Source organism: Notamacropus eugenii, chromosome 1 (genome assembly GCF_028372415.1).
Source record: "Notamacropus eugenii isolate mMacEug1 chromosome 1, mMacEug1.pri_v2, whole genome shotgun sequence".
NCBI lineage: Eukaryota > Metazoa > Chordata > Mammalia > Diprotodontia > Macropodidae > Notamacropus > Notamacropus eugenii.
In genome coordinates, this window is record NC_092872.1 from 102,440,879 (window position 1) to 102,467,280 (window position 26,402).

The 26,402-nt window shown below is 39.5% G+C and overlaps 1 protein-coding gene across 1 annotated transcript in view; it reads left to right on the top strand.

The window, feature by feature from the left end:
* Window positions 1-14,785: 14,785 nt before the first annotated feature.
* Window positions 14,786-26,402, top strand: part of TJP2 (tight junction protein 2) — a 148,795-nt gene continuing 137,178 nt past the window's right edge. The window contains exon 1 of the mRNA XM_072611153.1: window positions 14,786-14,913. The gene's annotated coding sequence lies outside the window, so the exon portion shown is untranslated. The remainder of the gene's footprint in view (window positions 14,914-26,402) is intronic.

Here is a 26,402-nt window from a genome sequence, read left to right on the forward strand (position 1 = left end):
TTTTAGTCCATAAATAGCTTTCAGGGAATCATAAAAGCACTTTGGATTGTTCCTATCAGCATAAAACTGAATTTCATCTGCCTTTTTACTGAGCCAGGAATCCTGCATCTCTCTAAACTTTGTTTGTACTTTGCTTTTGACTGAATTAAATGCTGCCTTCTTAGAGGTGGATGAACTATCCTCCTGGTAAATCGTGTGGAGTTCTCGTTTTTCACTTAGCAGCATTTCTAGAGTGGACCTGAAACTATACTCTGATCTTCCTAATTCAATTCCATGAATTTTTAGTGCATGTGCTTGGATTTGTTCTGCAGTGGTAATAAGGGGAACATGGGGTTTCTTTCCATTGCTAGCTTAAAAATAATGAAAGCTGTATGTAAAGCAGATTAGACCTTCAAGGAGATTCTGTCTTCTTCACAGACTTAGTTTTTCTTCAACTTTGTCCATTTTCATTTCTAAATACACTGTCACTGCTACACCAGCAGAGGGTGGATGGGAGTAACATGAGATTATTTACTGAAGTTTTTCAAATTTGCCCAGGAGTCTTAGCTTTACAACTTACACTTAAGGACTAAATAGTAATTTCTATAGGACTTGTAGCAAATAAGTATTATTTCAAATAAGGTCAGAAAATCAACCATACAAAATCAACCAATAATGAGGATCATTATATAAAGATCATTGTATAAAGCAAATAAGTATTATTTCAAATAAGGTCAGAAAATCAACCATACAAAATCAACCAATAATGAGTATCATTGTATAAAGAAACCACTTCTTACAAGAGGCAAATGTCTAGTTACCAACATTTGAGAGAGATAGAATTAGCAAGTGAAGTAGAGAATTGAGGCAATTAACCAGAAACTTACAGCAGATCTTTTCTGAATATGCCCACTGAACTTAAAGGTTTGTATGAATCCAAATTATTTCTGAAGTCTCTCTTCACTTTGTAGTTAAACTTATTTATTTCATCAGGGAACATGTCCACTAAATAAAACTCATGATAGCATGATAGAATGAAAACATGTCAGAGTCCCAGATTCTGTCATGTGTTATGCATGTGACCTGGAAACTCTTTCCATCTTTGGAACCACAGTTTCTTCATCAATAAAATGGGGATAATGATCCTTGCATAATGTATTTCATAGGACTCTTGTAAAGTGATTCCTTTGAATGCCTTATATTGGTGTTCATATAATATCATGTAGTGGGATATTTAATCACAATTATAAGTTACTAGAACAGGGTTTATGTACTCCTTCCCTCTCTTCCTTCCTTTCTCAAGGAGCCAAGAGATGACATCCAAGTCCAGGCCTTGTAACCTTTGACAAATCATTCCGCCTTTCTGGGCTATGTGACCATCTGTAAAGTAAATATAACAAGAACCTGATCTCCCGATTTCAAAGTCTTGTTTTGGAGAAAAAAAAACATAATACACATTAGTTTGCCAATGTTTTTTTTTTTTTTGTAATGAAGTTTTATATTATTGTAATGTTTGCAATTTCAGTTTGTAACAAAGTTTCCTCACATAGGGGAGACCTAGGTGGTGTGCAGTAAGTAGACAGAGCTCCTGGAGTGAAGAGGACCTGAGTTCAAGTCTAACTTCAAACACTTACTAGCTATGTGATCCTGGACAAGTCATTTTAAACTCAGTTTGCCTCATTTTCCTCATCCATTAAATGAGCTGGAGAAGGAAATGACAAACTACTCCAGTATCTTTGTCAAAATAATCCCAAATAGGTTCAAGGAGAGTCAGATATGACTGAACAAAAACAATTTCTTCACATAAATGGATAAAGTAATTTTTAAGCCTTTCCAATTTTCTAGGTGTTGTGCTAAGCACTAAGAATAAAAAACAAGCAAGAAGCAAAAAAAAAAGTCATAAACATTTAATTACACAAGACAACTATTAAAGGGGAGCTTTAAAGGGGACAGGAGAGGGCAGGGTCCGAGCTGGGAGGATTGAGGCAGAGGTGCTGAGGAGGCAAGGATCCCTTGGAAATCATGCCCTTCTGGTCCTCAGGTATCCTTGGGGCTGCTCAGCCAGTGAGGAAGTTCATATGTAGCTCTTATTCATTTGATGCCAAAAGACAAAGGTAGCGGGGAGGCAAATCGTGAACGCCCTACGGGCTGAACCCTTTCCGGAGGCTCCAAAAACCTTCATGTGGAATCACCTTCACTAATGCTTCTGTTCTTATACTGTCTTCCCCTTAATGATCCGCATATTCTGCAACCTCGCTTTGACTATGATAGCATAAGATGTTGTCCAGAAGTACAGAGTCTATAAGACACTGCTTAGACCTTGGGAATAACCAAACAAGCTGTTTACCATTGAGAATGATGGCGGTGTTTGCAATAAGGGTGATAACTGCGCCAAAAGTTGAGGATGTAGTTTTCCTCAGTGCCCCTTGGGAATACATCAAAAATATACTTGTAACCTCTGCGTTCCATCAAGGCCAGGTGACCATCTGCCGCAGGAAGTGTTCCTAAGAGGGCGCTCTTGTCACAGGTTGTCATATCCACGAGGCTTCTCACGAAGAAATGGGGGGATGTCCCACCTTCTTTCATTGGTTGTTCAAAAAGAACATTGTAAGTACCGCGCTGAGGTTGTTTGAAGGTGGCCTGGTGCATGAGTCCGGGGGAACGTCCCACGAACAAACTTCGATCGCCCTCAGACTTCAGGATACTGAGGACAACAGGAACGTTCGTCCTGTATTCACGGGTCTCAGCCCCTTCCCTCCTCAGGTGCAGTTCATTTTTCACTGCTTTCAAAAACTGCACCAACAACGTAGCAACCATGATCTTAGTCAAGTCTCCAAACAAAATCTTGACCAAGTTCTTAGCAGATGTGTGGAGTTTTACAGCCAACTGGTTGCTCCCAAGAGTCTAGGTCAAAGCCGTCTCCACGAAGGCGATAATGCCCCCCTGGACGCGGTTTTAGAAGTGCTCAGCGCTACACGTGGACAAAGGGACACTGTGAATGTGCCAGGCCTCACAATGGCCCCTCCCAGACTCCATCTCCCATCCCTACCACCACTGTTGGCATGATCATCTGGTATGAATATATGGGTACTGTCATGAGACTTTATGTCTTTGAAATTTTGTTGGGTGTGTGTGTGTCTGTGTGTATGCATAGACGCATACATACATACAAAAATGTAGATACACACAGACTATATAGCATGACATTCTTAATGATCGAACAGCTTACAAAGATCATCTCCACTTGTTGCTGGAAGGAGTTTATTTGGCCATCCAATCTAAAATTTAATCTTTCATTGACTCCAGTCTCGTTGGTCTAGTATTTCTAGTATTCATGCTCTTCTTTGAGAGAGAGAGACAGAGACAGAGAGAGAGTGAGAGAGAGAGGATTTGCTCGCCTGAAATCCTGTAGCTTGTCTCCTTTTCACCACACTTCATTAAAGATAACAGTGGTTCAGCCATCATATTTACTACCTCTTTCAATACCCTGTAAGATAAGCTTCTCAATCATGTTTTGACTCAAGCTCGATCATGACAATGTACATCTCTCAAAGGGGAAAATCATAGAAGATGATGATGATAAAGATGGCAAAGCCACTAACCCGAATAGTTTTAAGAAATGAGAGAAGTACTGTAGACTTGAATCTTCCTTTCCTCTTTTATATCTGCCACTCCCTGCTTGGCTGCTCTGTTTCCTGTGATCACCAACATAACATGTCCCTCAAGCTCACCTCTTGTATTTGGTCTCCCCCTTCCCTTCTTCAGTGTGTCAATACTGGCTGGGGTAATTTTTGTTCTGTTGGAGAAAACAGAGAGTCATCAAAGGACAAAGATCTGAAGACCATTGAAGGTATTCAGTCCATCCTGAACTTCATTGCTCCTGAAATTCTGTCACTTCCAGTCTTTCTTAAACTGCACACACTAAAGCCTACTCAGCAAACACAACTGGTCATATAAAATAAGAAAGAGGACCTCATTCCTCATAAACACTAATACATGTGCCATGATTTCAGGCACAAAGGGGGCTCCCTTCACCCATGTAGTTCACCACAAGTATTTCACTTAGATAAGTCCAGGGGTCTTTGGAAGCTTGAATTTTGCAACTGTTTGTGAAATAATTTTCTATGTACTTTAGGAAAAGATTCAATTATTTTAATATGTGTAATTTTTAAGTGCATTCAAATGCTATTTTTTTTAAAAAGTTATTTTACGATAGGAATAATATCTACAATGTTAGTAAAAATTAATATAACATAAATAAAACTTTATTACTTGGAGGGTGAGGGGAGGAATTTGGATCTGTTCAGAGGATTCCTAATATAGAAATTTCCACTATGAATACAGGTCTCCAAGTGCAGATGGTCTGAGAGAGCAACTTTAAAGGGGACTAAAATATTGACTGACTTGCCCAGGATCACAAAGGCAATATATGTATCAGAGGCTGAATCTGAACTCAGATCATTCTGACTCCTTAGATGGCTCTCTATCCATTATATCCAACTTCTACATCAAACTTATATGACCTTAACTAGGCTACAAGATATTACAGAGAAAAGATATTCAGCATATGTCATAACAAAAAAACTGAGTATGAAAGTTTTCAGTTTTTGTGATATAAAATATGAAGATAATCTTAATAAGAGGAATCTACCATTCAATAAAAACTCAGGGTGACATTCTTAGTTATTCATTCCCTCAATCATAAACATTTATTAAGTGCCTACTATGTGTCAGACATGGTGCTAAGCACTGGAGATACCAAAAAAAGCAAAAAGACCATCCCCTGTCCTCAAGGAGCTTTTAATCTAATGGAGAAGAAAACATACAAGCAAACATATATAAAGCAAGCTATATGCAGGATAAGTAGGAATTAATTAACAGAAGAAAGGTGCTAGCTATTAAGGAGGACTGAGTAAGGTTTCCAGTAAAAGAAGTGATTGTAATTGGACTTAAAAGAAAGCTAAAGAGGTGATTAGGTGGAATAGAGGGAGGATAGTATTCCATGCATAGGGGAGAGCCAGAGAAAATGGAAAAAATGGCAAACTATTTAAAGACAACTGCGGTCCTACAATGGATAGAGTGCAGGGCATGGAGAGAGGAAGACCTGAATTCAAATCCAGCCTCAGACTTTACTAGCTGTGTGACCCTGAGCAAGTCACTTTACCTGTTTAACCTCAGTTTCCTCCTCTGTAAAATGAACTGGAGAAGGAAATGGCAGGTCATTCCAGTATCTTTGAGAAAAAGTCCCAGATATGGTCCTGAGTAGTCAGGCATGACTGAAAGATTATTCAACAACTCAGTATTAGCATTGCTTTTGAAAAGAACATGGCAATGGATTCTCCCCTGGGGTTCATTCAACCCTTCCAAATAAAAACTCCATTCTTCCTTGGTCACACTACTTTTGTTTGTGTTGCCTGCCTTTCCCTATTGCAATGAAAGCTCTTTGAGATTAAGGACTGTCTTCCCTTTGGATTTGGATTGTCAGTACAGATGACAGTACCTAACATAGTAGGCATGCAATCAATACTTTTTCATTTATCCATTCATTCTAACTCTAGGATCATTTAATTTAATCTCATTTTACAAAGGAGGTTATAGTCTGATTCTGGGAGCCATAATGGCAGAGTGATCGGTAATTGCTATCTCCCTCCCCTTGTTGACCTTGACAAATCCATAGAATATCTCCCCAGAAAAAACCCTGGAACAGTGGAAGCAGCAAAAGGGGTAAACCATCTCTTAGCCCATGAAACTATAAAGATTGCTAAGGAGGGTCCCTCTTGCTGTGGCTGAAGGGGACCAATGCAGGATCAGAGCTGTTTCAAACAGCCCCACCTCAGCACACCAGGAAAAGATCCTGAGCCCCAAGAGGGTGAAGCCAGCAACCACCAACACCAGCACCCCGTGTCCCTCAGCACCCTAGAGGAATCAGGAAGACACTAGCACAGAAGGAATCACCAACTAATGAGCTTGGCTATGCTCTAGTTCAGCAGAGGAGACCTCCTGTGATCAGACCACCCCTCCCCCACATTAATGAGCTAGCTCCAGGGTAACTGCAGGGAACCCAAAAGACCTCACCTGGCCTCTACTTTCCAACACCATCCAGCTCAGCACCAGGTTAAAAAGCACCAGCATTTAACTTCTAAATGAAAGAACCAGAGGCCAAGACACACAAAGCCTCAAGTTTTAGGCACAAGAGCTGTGGGACAGAATCCCCTGTGCCCCAGATGCATAGATCTACTTTAAAAGCCAGGAAAAAGTTGATTATCATGAGTAAGAAGCAAAGCAGAAAAGAAAAGACTATAGAATCTTTCTATGGGGACAAGGACCAAAACACAAATACCAAAGAGGTCAGCATTGAGACTGTACTTCCATCTGAAACTTCAAAAGGGAATATGAACTGGTCTGAAGCACAAAGAGCCTTTTGAAAGAGCTCAGGAAGGATTTTAAAAGCCAAATTAGAGAAATAGAATAAAAACTGACCAATGACTTTAAAAACATGAAAAAAGAAATCACAGAAAAATTTAAAAGGACAATTGGACAAATGGAAAAGAGAGTACAAAATGTAACTGGAGAAAATAACTCAATAAAAATGAAGGAGGTTATACTCAGAATATATTTCCTTTTAATTTAAGTTTCAAGAAAAATAACATTGGGGGGTTTTTAACAGAATTTTATAAAAAGAATTTCCCCTTAAGATCTTTATCTTCATCTTTAAGATGAAGTGGAATCCATTTTCTGAGCATTCTATTTCATATTTCTTGGTTGGTTGTTGTCCTTTGTCTTCGAAGAGGACCAAAATGACATCATCATGATAAAATGAAATTTCACTGTGTCCAACTGTGACTGATCAGACCAATATGAGCTCGGAATTCTGTACCACAGGTTGGGCACAAATAGTCTTTGTGAATATTTGGGGTGAATATCCCAAATTTGTGCATCCTGCTGTCTCAATTTGTGCTGTCTCAATGCTGCTTTGCTCAAAGAGCACAGCATTCTTTCTGATGTGGGAATGACATGCTGAGCGGTCCTGTGCCAGTGTCTCCCATGTTGCACAGTAAAATTCAAAGTTCTTGAGAGAAACCTTGTATCGCTTCTTCCAGCCATCATGTGATCACCTGCCTCATGAGAGTTTGCTATAAAATAGTCTTTTTGGCAAGTGTACATTTTGCATTCAAACAACATGGCCAACCCATTGGAGTTACACTCTCTGAAGCATAGTTTGGATACTTGGCAGTTCAGCTCAAGCAAGAACTTCAGTGTCTGGTACCTTATCCTGCCAGGTGATCCTCAGAATGTTCCTAAATCAGTTCCAATGGAAGTGATTCAGTTTCCTGGCATGACGCTGGTAGACTGTCCATGTTTCACAAGCATATAGCAATGAGGTCAGCACAATGGCTCTGTAGACCTTCACTTTGGTAGTCAGTCTAATACCTCTTCTCTCCCCAACTTTTCTTTGGAGCCTCCCAAACACTAAGCTAGGTCTGGCAACGTGTACATCAACTGCATTGTCAATGAGTACACCCCTGGAAAGTACACTACCAAAGTAAGTGAACTTAGGCACAGCATTCAAAACTTCTCCATTTGTTGTAACCAATGGTTCCATGTATGGATGGTGTGGTGGTGACTGATGGAGCACCTGTGTGTTCTTGGTGGTAATTATTAGGCCAAAATGAGCACAGGCAGCAGAGAATTGATCCATACTTTGTTGCATCTCAGCTTGAACACAGACAAAAAAAAAAACCAAGAAAAATAAGAAAATAAAAAAGTATATTTTGATCATCATTCAATCTTCATTAGTTCTTTCTCTGGAGGTAGATTGTATTTTTCATCATAAGTTCTTCAAAACTGTCTTGTCAACAAACATTTACTAAAGTCCTGCTATGTACCGGGCAATTGCTAGGTGCTAGAGTAGGAAGCTCTGTCATTTACCATAGTTGGCACTTCAAAATCTTGTCTGTAACTGAAGCTTTGAAAAATATAGATTAGAAAACCTCTGCCTAATTGCACGACATGCTTTCCAACTTCTGGGAGACACTATGCTCACGTTTTGGACTTTGCCTGGCAGAAAGCTTGTAAAAAATAATTTGCACAGTTCAGCTGCTCCCAGTCTGTCTGAACTTCACACAGTGGTTGTTGTTCATACTGCATTTTCTTTTGTTTTCTTCTTTTTTGTTAATTAATTTCTTTTAGTTTACTATATTCAGTTCCACAAGCTTTCTAGTTTTAAATTTTCTCTCCCTCCCTACCCTCCCCCTTCCCAAGAGAGCATGCAATCTGATATAAGCTCTACATATACATTCATATTAAACATATTTTCACATTAGTCATGTTGTAAAGAAGTATTATAACCAGTGGAATGAACCATGAGAAAAAAGAAACAAAACAAAACAAAAAGAGATTAAATAGTATACTTCTATCTGCATTTAGACTACGTAATTTCCATCATGAGTCTTTTGGAGTTGTCTTAGAACCTTTCATTGCTGAGAAGAGCCAAGTCTATCAAAGTTTAGTCACCACACAATGTGGTTGTAACTGTACAATGTTCTCCTGGTTCTTCTCCCCTCACTCAGCATAAGTTCATATAAGTCTTTTCAAAGAAGATCGATGGCATCATGATGTTGAGTCAAGGTACAACGTGTATGGGTGATGTCATTACTTGAACTGGATTTAAGTGAGGCAGTGGCTTGCGCAGAGCTGTCAGCCTCGCTATCTCTTCCATAATGGGCAAAGTCCAGTGGCAAGATAAAAGTCCAGCTGACTTTCAATGGCTCAGGAAGAATATACAGTTAAAGCCAAGAGCAAAAAACCCTATGACTTCTACTGAAGACTAATTAAAAACAGTACAAATACACAAAGGCACGATTCCCTCTAGAGCTAGCATTGCTTCATCATTTCCAGTTGACTGAGAGGCCTGAATGAGAAAGGTTGTTGTGGGAAACAAGGACATAGTACTATGCTATATAAAAACTACTGGCCCATTGTGCATGCCCAACAAGGACTGAACAATAGAATGATAGTTTAGAAATTACTGTTTACACTTAAGCAATTGTGCTTCTTATGTATTGGGCAAGAGTGGGAGTATTTATTGCAGAACCAAAATTATACACTTCCATTATATTTGGGAGAAGTTCTTTGGAAGATCACGTTAGTGACACTTTTTTCCTGTCTCTACAGCTTGGGCAGCCATAGAGAACTACGTGGGGCACTGAGAGGTCAGGTGGCAGGTCCAGAGGTTCACAGCTAGTACATGTCAAAGGCAAGATTTGAACCTACACATGCAAATTCATTAGTAAAATTATTTAAAACATATAGGTTCTTCTCCTTTTGGATAGCAGCTGTTTTTGCAGTGGCAAAGAACTGGACAGTTGGGGGATGCTTATCATTTGAGAAATGGCTGAACAAATTGTGCTATATGATTGTGATAGAATACTACTGTGCTATAAGAAATGATGAGCTCAATGATATTAGAAAAAACATGGATAGACTTGCACAGAATAATGAAGAGCGAAATGAGAACCAAGAGAATACTGTATACTGTAGCAGCAATATTGTTTAAAGAACAGCTTTGAGCAAATAACTTATTTTGACTATTACAAATACTCAAATTAACTGCAAAGAACTTATGAAGGAAAATACAATCTGCATCCAGAGAGAATTCATAAATACAAGTATGTAGAGAATCATTATATATATAAAATATATATATATTTCCCATATATATTACATATGTGTGTGTGTGTGTGTGTGTGTGTATACAGACATATTTGTGCCTAATGGTAGCCATCTCAGGGGGGAGGGAAAAAAAGGGGAAAAAAAATTTACATGATAACTTAATTATATATTTTTTAAAGGAATAGCAAATTGTACATATAAGATTGGCAGTTTCATGTACAATCCTCTTTCTAAAATTATTTTATACTATGTTAGGGAAATGCTTGTTTTAATCCATAAATTAAAAATAAAATAAATAAAATTTTAAATTACTTAGGTAATTTCAGTTACTTAGGTTATTTAGTGCTCTCTTCTTTTACCTTATTATGGTAATTTTGTATACCATTTTTCTGGTTTATTCTGCATCCAACCAATCACATTTTGTATACAAAACTGCTTTTTTTCTTGTCAATTGTGTTTGAATGGACATAAATAGAAGCTGAATTTTAAAACTTGAATCATTTTTTTTAAAAAATCATTTCAAAGAAAGAGATATCACTTACACGGACAAGGATTGACATTACCCTGTTTGTCCCAACCAACTCTCTTTTTAAAAATGTTCTGGCTATGTGCTGTACTCATTGTTTAGAAATTTAATGTAATCAGCAAAACAACATTTTATGAGACATTTCCACTTTTAAAACCAAACAATGGAAAACCTCAAGAGAATTGAAAGAGAAGGTGGTCACAAGGGTGTTACTGTGACGTACAGTAACATACATGCAGCATACAGCCAAGGACACCAAGTTCTTGGCTCTAGGCACATCGATCAGTTCTTCTATACTCCCACTGGAACTAGGACACCAGGAAAAGCCACCATTCCTCCTTATTTATTGCTCCCAGAGAGACAAAGCTCCATTTTGTTTGCCTCCCTCGTGACAGGCAGTTACTGTTTTCTGAGGCACTGACACTGATATTGCCCAGTTACATTCACCTGCACCCTAGAATTACAGGAAGTAAAAGGGATCTGATCACACCCTAAAATAGGGCACCTGGAATGATAAGAAAGCTGTTTTCTTTACCAACAAGAGTCAAAATGGTAGTTCAAAAGGATAGTTTCTAATTAAGGAGATCAGACAGAATTACGAGTCTGCATCCAAGATTGTAAATGTAACTGGAGTATTTTGAGGGTCTTGCTCCATTTGGGGTTATGCAGACCTGAGTGGAAAGTGATCCCTCTGTCCAACCTATTGTCAATACAAAGTTCCTATGCATAACCACGGCTGTCACTGCTTGAAGTGGGCTTACCAAGTGTTTTAAATACATTCTGTGAGGCAGGCCCTAGATATTATTATCCCCATTTTACAGATGAGGAAAATGAGGCCTAAAAATGTGAAATGATTTGCTAATGGTCTTCTTGATAGTCAGGTCATGACTCTCCAGTGAGGTTACCACCTTTCATCAGCAGCTTTTCTAGGTTTGGATTCTTAGGAACATCATGCTCCCCCCAGGATAAGCTGATCACCAGAAATCTCATCACCATGCATACTGACTCAGTTTTTGATGTTCAACATCTTCTTAACCCCTCAGTAGCCAGTCCCCATAGACTGGAGGATGGAAGGTGGAATACTAAATTCCTCCCAAAGTCTTTCTTTATGGAGGACTATGAACATTCTAGGTAATCCTCCCATTTTGATCAGTAATTCAGCTTGGTTTGTACTTTATCAAACATCAGGCCCAACCCCTTCCTCCTCTCTCCCTTTTTCAGCTTCTTTTTGTGTATGGTTTTCCTCATTAGATTGTAAGCTCCTTGTGGGGAGAGACTTTTTTTTGCCTCTTTTTGTATCCCAGGCACTGTGTCTGGCACATCTGTTTGCTGTTAAGTCCTATCTTTACTTATCCATGGCAGAGATACTAGAGTGATTTGCCATTTCTTTCTCTACTGTGTCCCCATTTGAACTCAGATATTCCTGACTTCAGGTCTGCTTGGCACATGACACAGACACTGTCAGTCATGTCTGACTCTTTGTAACCCCATTAGGGGTTTTATTTGCAAAGATACTGGAGTGATTTGCCATTTCCTTCTTCAGTTAATTTTGCAGATGAGGAAACTGAAGCAAACAGATTTAAGTGACCTGTCCAGGGTCACACAGCAGGTAAGTGTCTGAGGCCAGGTTTGAACACAGGAAGATGATTCTTCCTGACTTCAGGCTTGGTATTCTAGCCTCTACACTACCTAGCTGCCCTTGGAGAGAGGTTTTTGTTTTTCAGTTGTCTCAGTCATGTCTGACTCTGTGAATCAGGGAGTTATTGGAATTTATTGAGGAGGGTATATACATAGACAAACTTGCACTTTAAGAGAATCATTTCGATGACAGAGTGCAAGTTGGATTGGAGCAGGGAGAGACTTGAAGCAGGGGAACTGAAACAAGCCTATTGCAAGAGTCCAGGGTGAAATGATTATGGCTTACGCCAAGCTGATAGTAGTGTCTGGAGAAAAGGGGAAATATTCGGTAACATAATGAGATTAAGAAGTCTATAAGACATCCAGTTTAAGACTGGAGATCAGGAGAGAGGCTGTTTGTTGTTGTTGTTCAGTCCTGTTTGACTTTTTGTGACCCAATTTGGAGTTTTCTTGGTAGAGATACTGGAATGGTTTGCCATCTCCTTTTCCAGTTCATTTAACAGATGAGGAAACTGAGGCAAACAGGTTAACTGACTTGCCTAGGGTCACATAGCTAAGTGTCTGAGGCTGGATTTGTATTCAAGTCTTCCTGACTGCAAGCTCAGCTCTCTATCTACTGTGCTACCTAGCTGGATTAATAGATCCCAAGAATCATCTAGACAGAGAGGATAATTGAATCTAAGGCAACTGATGAGATCACCAAGTAAAATAGTATAGAGGCCCAAAGAAAACAGGGCTTAGGATAGAGCCTTGAGAGATACCTAAGGTTAGCAGGTAATCCCATCCATTGTAGACAAAATCTTGAATGATTTTAACATAAAATATACTTTAACATACTTTGAGGAAAGACTTTAAAGCCTTATTCTCTTCTGTGGAGTTAAATGCTTTTTAAAAAAAATGCCCTGAAGGATCATTCAATTAATGAACCAACAAGTATTTATTAAGAGACTGTTACTCAGCAAATAACTGTTAAAGTCTTTGAGGGATACAAAAATATAAGGAAACAGTCCATGCCTTTTAAGGAGATAATATTCTGTTGGAGGAAATAACGTACATATTTATTTGGGAGGAAAACACTCAAGAGGTCAGATAGATTTGCACCACTTTTATGAATTATAATAATCAAGCACTAAAATCTTATTCCAGTAACTCATCATAGTGAAGAGGTGACCCTGATTCACCTCTTGGCAGGCCCTACGGAAGGGAAAAGGCTTCAGGTACTTCCAAAGATAGTCTACAACAGTTACCTGAGGACCAAGCTAGTTACATTGGCTATTGGTTGGCCATTGGTTAATGCATTCTTTTTTAAAGCCATAGAAACTCAAGAAGGCTAAAAGGTTTTCAATCTGCACCCAGGAAGGAATTACCACATTGATAGCATCATGAATATTTTATTTATTAAAGTATTATTATTAATAACAATAAATTACTACTCTTCTAGTAGCAGTTTTCAGCAGTTTTCAAACTTTTTTGTCTGTTGAAACCTTGAGGGTAAGGAAAAAGTTGAAGATCCTATTGGTTACCTGCCTGCTTGTCATTGGGGGAGGGAGAACACTTTTATGAGGAATTAAAATAAATATTTTATTAATGTGTTAGGCATATTACATGTGGCTAATTATAAATATGAATAACTCAAAAACTCTTGGACAACATTTTAAGAATTTCTGCCCCAAAGAATCATCCCTGTGAGAAAAAGAACCCCTTCACTCTAAGAATGCCTAGAGACAGTAAGAGACAACTGAACGACTTTATCCTGTGTGACCCTGGGCAAGTCATTTAACCTCTCTGAGCCTCAGTTTCCACTCCTTTAAAATGGGGGCAATAAAACCGGTAGCACCTATCTCACATAAGGTTGTATAAAGCCTTTTGCAGTTTTTAAATGCTATGCAAGACAAATGGCTATTATTTTTGTTATTATTACTACTATCCAAGAGTCGAGGTTTTCCATACGTACTTATAAGGGCAAAAGAGAAGAAGAAATACCTGGTTGGTAGAGAATGCCTTTATCATCGTAATAGTTTCTGGCTCCTATGGTTGGGCCAGCACAGATCCAATGAAGTGACTAAGCACCGCGTGCTAAGCTCAATGCCATCCCACACCTATTGTCCCAGAGCAAGGAACCGGTATTTCTGGCAGAGCAAGATCTGGGGATCCCCGGGCTGGGATGGGGGTGGGGAAGGGAGAAGCGAAAACCAGGGGAAAGGGTTCACTCTCTCCCAAATCTCAGGCCCCCTCCCTAACACCGCCGAGGGCAACGCGGGCCAGCGCGACCCATCCACCTGGCAGCTAGTCCCCAAAGCACCTCCTTGCCATTCTGGTGTAGGGGTGGGCATCTCCGGCTCCCTACGTCCTGAGGCCTGGAGTAAGTGAACCTTTCCCTCCAGAGGCATCGAGAAGTTTATTAGAACGGAAATCAGGGCAAGAAAAAAGAGGAGAGAGGGAAGGGAGATGCAGAGGGATTGTAAAGCTTGAGGGCCCGGGCCGGGATTGGCAGGGACCCTCTGCTGGAGCAGAGCCAATGCTGGAGCGCTCTGGGCCCCGCGGCTTAGGCAGGGGACCTCGGGGTCCGCACTCGCCCTAGGATGGCCCCCCTCCCCAAAGTATCAGCCGGGCTCGTCTAGAGAAACAGGTGTCAGGGCCACTGTGGCTGCGGCAGGCGCTCGATGCCTCTCCTGTCCCGTCCCTTTTCCGGCCGACAGCGTTAGGAGCAGCACCTTAGGGTGCTCACCTGGCCTCCAGGGAAGGTGTACCGAGAGGAGGCGTCCCCACTGCCCCCTCCCCCACCCTGGGGGCCGGCCGCGCTCTTTCTTTTCCTCCTTTCTCCCAAACCTCCAAACAGGAAATAGCCTGAGTCACAGTAACACACACACACACACAGGAGCGGCGGCCACTCACACACCCAGTCCCGAGTGAAGAGCCCCGCGCTCTGGCTCCGCCGTGGGGGCAGCCCAGAGGCCAGAGCAGAAGTGGCACCGCGAGCTGCCCTGCTGGGCGCGAATTCCAGGGACCCCGGAGCTCTCCGACTAAAGCTCTCCCTGCGCCTTCTCCACGTCGGGCTGCTGCTGTCCCGCACCGGCAGCTCAGGCCAACGGCTCCAGGCAAGTGCCCTCTTTTCCTTTCCCGCTCCCCGTTCTAGCCCGGGCCAGGAGCCGGGATGCCTGGGTTGGTCCTGGTGCTGCGGAGGCTTCCCCGGGGAGCCGTGCTGAGCCAGACGTGCCCAGGCTGGGCTGGGCGTCGCCGGGATTTCCTTTCCTCCCGGCAGTACCTTTAGGACTTGGGGCGCTAAAGGATGTGCGGCTTTAGGCCCTAGCCCTTTGCGCCCCGGGGCACTCGTGGAGGCGGACGTAGGGAAAATTGCGTGTGTCCCTGCCTACTCCCGGGGACCGAAATCCTGTTTGAATCAGTGCGGGAGGTTACACCCAGACTCTCCTTTTTGGAATCCCCTTTTTTTTGGCTCTTGTTTTGGGGTTTGCGTTGTTATGGCCGTCGGAGGAGGGACCCCTTAGCTCAGGTTAGGGCGTCTCTACACTTGCTCCTTTCCAAACTGGAAGTGAGTCTTCTCCACCCGCAGGCCCATTATATATTCCTCACTCGCGGCTGCAGGTGTTCAGAAGGGAGTGCCCCCATTTCCCCAGTCCGATCCCTGGCCGGGATCATTCCGGAGACATCCTGGATTGAAACTGTTTCACTTTCTCCTGAGATTCTCTTTAACGAGATTAAAAGGACTTTTGTGCGTTTCTTTTCGCTTGTCCCTCAAGTGCTTTCTGGATGATGGCGGGGCCAGCGATAACCTCTGCAGAGGGAGGTTTCCCTGGAGGGAAAGTGGGAAGGAAGGGCGTTACTTTGAGGAATCTGGGAAAGAGCTAGCTAGAAAATAACAGATACAGATCTATTGTGGTTGCCTATCCTACTCACAAAGGGATCAGTGAGTGGCGAAGTTTTCTCCTCCTCCATTGAACTGGCTTCATTTCCTCATTTATTAGGCGCCTATTGTGTGCTCACTGGAGAAATTCAGAGTCTAAATAAACCCACTTTAGGGAGAAAGAAGGATACAGTGGAATGGGCCTTTTTTTAAGTGCAACAGGCTGGTGAATTTTCAGTACTTTTCTGCAGGGTTGTTTCATATGAGTCAGACAGCACAGGATCCTAGATTTAAGGAGACCATCTAATCCAACCTTCTCCTTTTAAGTAGGAGGGAAGTGAGGGTCAGAGGTCGAGTGACTTGCCCACTAGGGTGAATTTCCATCAGTTTTCATGTATAGGATATGAAGTATCCCAGAGAACAGATGAAGTTCCCAAAGGGCAGCATTGTCCTTTACGATGAATATTAGAATGGCACTAAATGAAGTCAAATTCTTATTAACTATTTCAGTTAATTACATCTTGGTTTCAGAGATGAAACATTTCCCTCCTCTTGGTAGAGAGATGCAGAATTAATGGCAACTATTATCCCACACAGGTCAGTTTGTTCAGTTTTGTCTAACAGTTTTTCTTTATTGCAAGGGAAGTTTTGGAGGTGGGAAGAGGAAAAGGGAAAAATAAAAGGCATCAATAAAATGTGAAAAAAATCCACCTTTAATTCTGACTCTATTGCCTCTCCTCGTTATTATTCTACTCTCTCTCCTTTTCACTGTCAAACTTTGGGTATGAAACTCAGAGTGGGTACAGAGCTTGCTAACTTCAGTTTCTCTACCTCAGATCTTGGACACATAAGATTTACTAAACTTTGGAATGCTAATATTTGGGTGTCTGCATTAAGAATACATAAATTAATAATTATCTTTTATGTTTAACATAGTGGAGCTGTTCCCCTGATCTTTTGTACCTTCTGATTATTCTGTATCTTGGGCAGATGATTCATAGTAGTCGAAGGCTGGAGCCTAAGGAATTTTTTTTTCACATGCAGACTGCTTAAAGGTATTGTTATTGTGTTTCTTTAAAATGGAACTTTAAATTCTATTGCCATAATAATCAAGCAAAGCCAAAGAATGCAGTAGGGGGCAAGTGGGAGTATGGTGGGGGTAGGAAAGAAGAGGACTGGAAATCTAGAGTATTAATATAGGAAACCTTTTTTTTTAAACTACTCAGACCAAGAAAGTGATTCAGGAGATGGCCTTTAGAGAGTCTTTTCAAAATGAGGTATTTTCTACAAACCCTTCTCCATTTGAATTGCCTTCTTTCTACATTTCAAAGTACTTTTAAATAAAAAGAAAGCTAGAAGTTCCTAGGTGTACAACAAATAGCTTCATCCAGGGGCAAGTAGATAGTTCATTCAAAGTCAGGTATCTCAATAGTTATTTAAAAGTAATCCCAAATAAGTTTGGCAGAGTATCTCATTAACTGTTTAATGAATTTTTCCACTATTCATGGTTTCTTTATGTATTTTATTGTTATTCAGTTGTTCCAGTCATCTCTGACTCCTCGGGACCCCATTTGGGGTCCTCTTGACAAAGACACTGTAGTTGTTTGCTATTTCCATCTCCAGCTCATTCTACAGATGAGGAAACTGAAACAAACAGTTTTAAGTGACTTGCCCAACGTCACACAGCTAGTAAATGTCTGAGGTCAGATTTGAACTCAGGTCTCCTGATTCCAGGGTCAGGACTCTAGACATTGTGCCCTTTTTTGTATATGGAATCATATTCTTAAGTAATGAACTATATTTTCAATAGTCATTTGTGTGGTCATGCTAAAAACAGTACCACCAAAAATCAGAAACTTGGCAAAACAGCAGTTAATCAAATTTCGTTGCTATGTTGGAGTTTCTATATGACTATGGATACATAGGTTTAACATGAGATATACAGCTTTGTCACTCTAGAGAAACAAAGAATAAAAAGGCACTGTCATGTCCTCATGGACCTGGAATGGGGGAATAACTGAGTTTGAAACCTGCCTCAGAGACTTACAGAGGCTTTATGAATCTGGACAAATATCTCAAAGTACCTACTTCTCAGGGTTACCATGACTACAAAATGAGTTAATAGGCTTGCCTTGTTGATTGACTTCCCTTTCACCTGGACACTTAGAGGCCATTTAGTCTTATTAATTGGCCTAATTTCAACATTGTTGTGTCTCTGGGAATAGGAAGGCCTGGGGGGAGGAGGGGAACAGCTGGTGTGCTGAGCAGTCAATGAAAAACTACAGGCCAGAGGAGGACTCCAAATTTTAAGAGATAAAATCTTTTACTTTAAAACAAAATGTTGATGGAACTCTTCCAGTAGAATCTCTTTAAATTATTTTCAAATATTCAACGGCAGTCACATTAAATAACAAGCTAATTTTAAAAAAAATTATACATTTCCAGATTAATTCACTCCAAACCTTTATTACATTCCAACATTATGAACAACTTATTTAGTGAAAGGAATGAACTATTTTGTAATCTGCACTGTATAATTAGGAAGACTATTGAATAAGATAAGATGGTTCAGTATAATTTTTACTTTTTCCTTTACTTAAATGTGCTAATAGTGGGATGTTCAGTAAAATACACATTAGCTTGAATTTCACATTTGTATTTGCTAGGTTACTCCTATTTTGGCTTGAACCATGGAAGTATTTTTTTTAATTTAGCAACACAGCACACTTCCCACAAAAATCACTTAGAAGGAAAATATTTTCATATTTGTTTGAAGTTTTTATTTATGGCCTGATATTCAAGTTAGCTTCACAGATGTTTGTTTCATCACTAGTGTATTGATTTGTTTCTTGGCATTTACCCAATGAACTACAATGGAATTTGGTGCAAAGTTTTTTAAACTAATTAAAATTAATCTTTTAAAAAAGAATGAGAATATAAATGGGGACCGGGGAGGAGTCTAACAGACTAACAATCAGTTTACCTTACATGGCTGGATCCATTCAATAATTGATTTCAGAACCCTGCCAAGATGTAATTAACTGAAATAGTTAATAAGAATTTGACTTCGTTTAGTGCCATTCAAATATTCATCGTAAAGGACAATGCTGCCCTTTGGGAACTTCATCTGTTCTCTGGGATACTTCAGATGGAAATTCACCCTAGTGGGACAGAGGCTGGTATTCTCCCTAGAGTTATTGCCTGCACATGCTGCTTTTGCTTCTTCTGCTGTTTAGTCACCCTGCTAATCTTAATATGATAAATGTCAAGGATTTTAGGTTAAGATGGAAAGAGAGAAATATCCCCTAAGTCTTCCCATGTGCTTTGCTGCTATGCCCTCTGGCTTTGCCTTTTGACTGGTATATCTGAAAGACTCTGGTGATATCTGAACTGTCCTGACTCTATGGACCACCAGGGCTCTACTCCTGCCCTGCAGCTGAATTCGTTCATACACGCGCACACACACACACATATAGACATATAAATGTGTATATAGATGTGCATATATGAATGTATATGTACACATATACAGGTTTGCATAGATGTGTATATACATTGTATGTATATATGCACACACATGTGTATGTGTATATATGTATATATATATATACACACATGTGTTTGCATGCTCGTGTGTGTTGTTGATTTGTTTTTCAATAGTGCTCCACTCTTTGCAAGCCCATTTGGGATTTTCTTGACCGAGATACTGGAGTGATTTGCCATTTTCTTCTCCAGCTCATTTTACTGATGAGGAAGCTGAGGCAAACAGGATTAAGTGACTTACCCAGAGTCTCACAGATAATAAGTGTCAGGCTAGATTTGAATTCAGAAAGATGAACCTTACTGACTTCAGGCCCGGCACTCTTATCTACTTGGCCACCATATATGTAGCTTCCCCTGATTAAAATGTCAGCCACCGTCTTGTTTTTCTGTTTGTGTCCCTAGTTCTTAATCCAGTGCTTGGCAGATGATAAGTGGTTAATGAATGCTTTTCCATTCTCTTGTGCATATCATTTTAGTTTTATTTTCTTAGCTCTCCATAGAAACCTTCCCATGTGTCTCTGAATTCTCATATAATACTTATTAGCAATGGCAATAGCAATAATAGCATTTCTATAGCACTTTAAGCTTTGCAAAATGTTTTACATCTATTAACTCATTTTATACCCAAAACAACTCTACGAGGTGGATGCTATTACAGTCATTTTTACAGATAAGGAAACTGAGGCAAACAGGTTAAAAATGATTTGTCCACGGCTAATACGGAAAAACATTTTGCATGACTTCATGCATTATTGATTGCCTTCTGAATGAGTGGGAAAAGGACTGATGGAGAGAATAGGGAGCTCAACATTTAAAAAAATATTAAAATAAATCAAGTATAATTATTTTTAAAAATAAAAAAGGTTGACAAAAAAGAATATGTATTTGAGGCCCTATTTAAACTTGAGTCTTCCTGCTTCCAGGTCCCAGGTGCTCTCCCTTGTGCTACCTGTCTCATACTCATAATTCCTTATAGTTCAAATACTATTCCCAAAACACCAGACTCAGCCATAGACTCCTTCCCTTGTTCCATGTCCATCCAGTTATTAAAAAATCATGAAGTATTTAAACCAGAGGAAAGATTCTATTTCAGATTTATAGAAGTTGTGTTTTTCTCTCTTTGCCTGTTGAGCTTCCCTTGCTAATAACTAAAGATTTGATTGGCTGAGCTATTAATATTTCTCTGTTCTACTTAAGCTAATGTGATATAAGCTGATTCTTAGAATCTGTGGAGACATATGGAAGTGTTTGACAGTCCTTGGATGAAGGCCAAAGGGTTTGCTGTAAAGAAATTCAAGAAGAGCCCTTGGCCCATTCAGTCCTATTTTCATAGGATCTTTGGAATGTTGCTCTAATGTTACATTTCCACTTGTTAATTTCAACAGGTCAAAGTCAGCATCCCTTGATTTTTTTTAAAAGGGAAAAAAATTACATTGAATTTCTCCTAGGGTAAAGAGAAAATGCTCATACTGTTTTACCTTCTTTAGCTATCCTGACCACACAAGTGTAGTTGTTTGGAATGTCTTGTCTTGTTTTTATGGGTGGGGAAGAGAGTTTTTATGCTGATCGTTTATTTAATGGTCTCTTTTCCGTAGAAGTCATCACCCCTTAGATCTTTTAACCTCTTTTGACTAGGGATGAGGGGTGGAGGCTTTTACACTTCATCTCTTTCCCCCAGCATGCCAGTTCTTCTTAAAAGTGGGAGTTTTTTGTCAGATATTGTAGAGGGTAGAAGTGGGGGGACATAGAGAGCATAGCACTGGCACCTCTGACTTAGATTGCTATGTGAGTCAAAAAAAGAATTATAATAGCTCATATTTAAATAACAATAGCTAACATTAATAGAGTGCTTATGATGTGCCAGGTACTTTGCCAAGTGCTTTACAATTATTATCCCATTTGTTTCCTCATGGTCACGTTAGGAGGTGGTTGCTATTATTATCTCCATTTTACAGAGGAGGAAACTGAAGCAAACAGAATTTAGTAACTTGTCTAGGGTCACACAGCTAGGGTCTGAAGTTGGATTTGAACTCAGGTTTTTCTGACTTCAGGTCCAGCATGTTATGACATGTAGTGTCATAGACCTGTGGGAGGCACCAAAGAAAGTAGAGTTGGAACTAGTGGACTAGCAAGTCAAAAGAATAATAATTAAAGAATAATAGTTTGGAGAGTCGTCCACAGTGGAATGAACTTGGGATCTCTTCTTGATCCTGTGCTTATCAATAATTTTGTCAATGACTTGGATGAAAGCATAGTTGGCATATTTATCAGATTTTCACATAGCATTAATATGGGTAGGATAATTAACCCATTGGCTAACAGAAACAGTATTAAAAAAAATTATTACTCAGAATGTGAGAATGAGAGGACAATATAATGAGACTGAATTTCATAATGATAAATTATAAAGTCCCAACACTTTGGTTCAAAAAATCAAATTCACAGTCTGAAGAGAGGGGAGAAACAATAATTCATATGAAATAAAGCTTTAGTTTTAGTGGATTGGTAGCTTGATACGCATTACCAGTTTGATATGGCAGTCAGAAAAGCTAGTGGACTTCAGAATGAATGAGGTGTTAGTTCCTGGTCAAACCACATCCAGACTATTGTGTGTGTGCACTACTAGCAAACTAATTGTGTGCTTCATTTTAGGAGGAACATTGCCTAGCTAGAGTGATCATATGAGGAATGGTTGAAGTGACTAGGGTTGAAGCTGAGGCTGGAATTTAGAAGACATAAGGGAATATAACTGTCTTTAAGAATATGAAAGATTTTCTTATAGAAGAGGGATTAGACTAGTTCTTCTTGGTCTAAGACTGGAGGAGTGAGTGGAAGTTACAGAGAGGGAGATTTAGGGTAGATAAACAGGAAAAAAACAATACTTCCCACCAATTTTAGCTGTCTAAACATGGCATGAATGGTCTGCCTAGGGAAAGTAGTGGGTTCCTCTCTTTCTTTTCCCTCCCCACCCCCCAAACTTGAATAGGAGGCTGGATGGTGACTTGTCAGAGATGTGTTACTATAATGTGATTTGTTGTTATAGGCGTAGCAAAAGGGATGCCTATTCAGATATAGGCTGGACTTAATAATCTCTGACATCCACAGATTCTGTGATTCTGTGCCCCTGTAATTTGGTTTGTGAGATAAAACTAACAACAGTGTTGGCAAAACTTGGCCATATATTATTGGAACTGTCATCCATTTCCACTCCTGAAGGAATTGTTAGTAGGAAAGTTTCACTCTACCCCTACGTACTTTGCTCCTCAACTGCTTCTGGTTTAATTGTTCTTGTACATTACCAAGATATTCTGGAGAGAAAGTAGAGAAGGCTAGTAAGGAGTTGGAATTCAAATGCATTTTAATTTAGATGTTTCCTCTTTAATTTTAATTTATGTGTGTGTTTTCATGTAATATTTTATTGATTACACTTATGTGGATCTGCAATCTTATGAGTATGGGTACTCTAAAGGTGCAAATTTAAATCCATCCACACCTTCTCATCTTGTTATGAGCTTTATCACTGATTTAGAGCTGGAAGGGAACTTAGAAGGCCTCCATCTGACCCCTCATTTTGTAACTGAAGAAACTGAGGCCCAGAGAAGTTGTGATTTGCCAATAGCCACACATTTAATAAGAAGCTGACTTGAGACTTGAACTCAAAGTCTTCTGATTCCAACTCCAGTGCCTTATTTACTGTTTTCCTTGTCCAAATTTTCCATAGAGATTCTATTCAGTGTACTGAAGGCCTTTTTCTTTTTTTTGTTTTTTTCTCAAATTCATTAATTTGTTTTAGGTTTCAACAATCACTTCCAGAAGTTTCAAAGTTTCTTCTCCTCCCTTCCCCTCCTCCCCAAGACAGTGTTCCATCTTCTGTGGGTTCTACTCATACACTCTTATTAAACACATTTTCACATTAGTCATATTGCATAGAAGAATTAAAATGAGTGGGAGAAACCATGAGAAAAACAAAACATAACAAAGGAGAAAACAGTCTGCTTCATTCTGCATTCTGACTCCTTAGTTCTTTCTCTGGATGCGGATGGCATTTGCATCGTGAGTCCTTTGGAAATGTTTTAGGTCCTTGCATTGCTGTGAAGGGCTAAGTCTATCAAAATCAGTCCTTGAGCACTGTAGCTGTTACTGTGTATAATGTTCTCCTGGCTCTGCTCACTTCACTCAGCATCAGTTCATTTAAGTCTTGCCAGGTTTTTCTGAAGTCTGACTGTTAGTTATTTCTTATGGCACAATAATATTCCATTACATTCATATACCACAGCTTGTTTAGCCATTTCTCAATTGATGGACATCGCCTTGATTTCCTATTCTTGGCCACCACAAAAGGAGCTGCTATAAATATTTTTGTATATGTGACTTCTTTTCCCATTGTAGTGTTGCTGAGTCAAAGGGGATGCACATTTTTGTAGCCCTTTGGGTATAGTTCCAAACTGGTCTCCAGAGTGGTTAGATCAGATCACAGCTCCACTAACAATGAATTAGTGTTCCAACTCTCCCACATCTTCTCCAGTATTTATCTTCTTCCTGTTTTGTCATGTTAGCCAATCTGATAGGTGTGATGTGGTACCTCAGAGTTGTTTTGATTTGCATCTCTCTGATCAATAGTGATTTAGAGCATTTTTTCATAAGACTATAGATAGTTTTGATTTCTTCCTCTGAAAACTGCCTATTCATATTCTTTGACCATTTATCAATTGGAGAATGACTTGTATTCTTGTAAATTTGACTCAGTTCTCTATATGTTTTAGAAATGAGGCCTTTATCACAGACACTAGTAAAAATTCTTTCCCAGTTTTCTGCTTCCCTCCTAATCTTGTTTGCATTGGCTTTGTTTGCGCAAGAACTTTTCAGTTTAATGTAATCAAAATGATCCATTTTGCATTTCATAATGTTCTCTATCTCTTGTTTGGTCATAAATTCATGGAGGTCTTTTTCTAAGGCTTTTAAACTTTCCAGGGATATTCATTAAATACATACTAGATAACAGATACTTTGTGAAAGTACTAAGAATTAAATGTAGCAATGCTAGTTATATATGGATAACTAGGTGTCTAGAGAATTGGACTTGGAGTCATGACGATCTGAGTTCAAATCCTGCCTCAGATGATTACTTGCATAGCACCCCTAGACAGGTAAGTGAACTTAACCTCTGCCTGCTTTGGTTTCTTCATTTGTAAAATGGGGATAATAATAGCACCTACTTCCTTAGGTTGTTGTGAGGGTGAAATTGCAATTAAGATATATAAAGTGCTTGGCAAACGTTATAGTGCTATACATGTTTTAGCTACGTCATGATTACTTATTCAGGATCTTTCCACTCAGTTCTGGGCAGTTCAGTGATATAATTTTATTTTTCCTTATAGAGTTTTATAAATTTTCAGATTTGGTAAAGATAATCTATAAATAATAATTTTCTAAAAATGTATGACATAGAAGCCTTTATTTTAAACCAAACTTTTGATACTTTCCTATTTCACTCTTTCATATTGTAGTAACTGTTTTTTATAAAATCCCAATCCATAAACTAAAAGAACATAAGCGTCCTTTTGTCATTTTTTGAACTTTACTGAATCTAAGTGTGAATAATCATCCTGTGTTCTATTTAAACTGTAAATACTTAATATTTTGGTATACTTGACTATAATGAAATGATTTTGGAAGACCAGGCCACTGGAGGGGAAGGGGAATGGGGAAAGATGGTTTTCCAGAATGCTATATTATCAGACTATTGGAGAAGATGGAGTGGGAGAGGGTATAGAAAAGCACAGCTGTAAACTTTAGCTTGGATAAATTTTAGAGGGCCCATCAGCACCTGGGTGAGGGAAAGGGAGAAACATTTAAGCTCAGTTTTTGTTTTTCATGCATAGCTCGTGTGCAGTTTGTCAAATAGGCCCAACTTTTGTTAACTTCATAGTGTGGTGTGGGAGTGGTCAGATTTAAGGCCTGGCTCTGCCACTTACTAACTTTGGCCAAATATTTCACCTCAGTTTCCTCTTCTCTAAAACAAAGTGGTTTTGACTAAGTCCCTTTTAGCTCTTTCTATGACTAATGTATCATAGTAATGAGTCAGCCTGTAATGGTTGGTGAACATGAAAGGTAGGGCTCTGAAAAGCTTGGAGCAGTTCAGATGGGGTGGCTTGGGGCTTCCTTTGAGCTTATTTTGTGTTCTCCTGGTTCTGAGTCCTCTGGGGAAGGGAGTCAGTAGTTTGTATGACTGGTCTGTGTTTATTTCCCCATTTGATGGTGTTCATCATACTAGGAGTAGGATGGTCACAGGATAGAACGAATTAGATAAAGGTTAGAATCAAGCAGTGATTGTAGTTGGCCAGGCTGGGGAGAGGGAAGTCAAAGGTTTTATATATATATCCTGCAGTTAATAGGGTGAAGAGGTAACAAGCAGTTGGGAGTTGGAAATGATTGATGGTCAGTTTCGATGACAGTGAGGTTCAATCATTGCTTGCTACCCCCCACCCTGCCTCCATTTCCCCCTGCCTTGTAAAAACTCTTTCTTGTGAGCTTCTTTTATGTGAGAAAAATTTCCCCACTTCACTTCTCCTTTTCCCCTTCTCCCTCTACGTCACTCTTTCTCCTTCATTTTTTTTGGAGATCATTCCAATAAACTTATACCCACATCCCCTCTTTTTAACTGCCTTTATATTGATAATGTTCTTGGGAGTTATATGTGTCATGTAACCTTATTAACATTATTTAACATTATTATTAACATTATTAAGTCTCTTGTGATTACTCTTTAATGTTTACTTTTTTTATGTTTCTCAAGTCTTCTGTTTGAATGAGAGATTTTCTATTTAGCTCTGGTCTTTTCACCAAGAATGCTCCTAAGTCCTCTGTTTCATTCAAGACCAATTGCCCCCTCCCCGAATCGTATACTCAGTTTTGCTGAGTAGGTTATTCTTAGTTGTAAACCCAGTTCCTTTGCTTATCATATTGCAAGGTCTTTGCTTCTTTAATATGGAAGCAGCTAAATCTAGTGTGATGCTGGCACAGGACCATCCAGTATGGTGTGCCCTCATCAAAAGAGGTGCTGTACCCTATGAGAAAAGCAGAATTGAAGCAGCTCAAAAGAAACTTGAAATGCCCAAAGTTAGAGAATCCACCCCAAATATTCAGATGGAATATTTGTGCCCAACTTGTAGTAGAGCATTC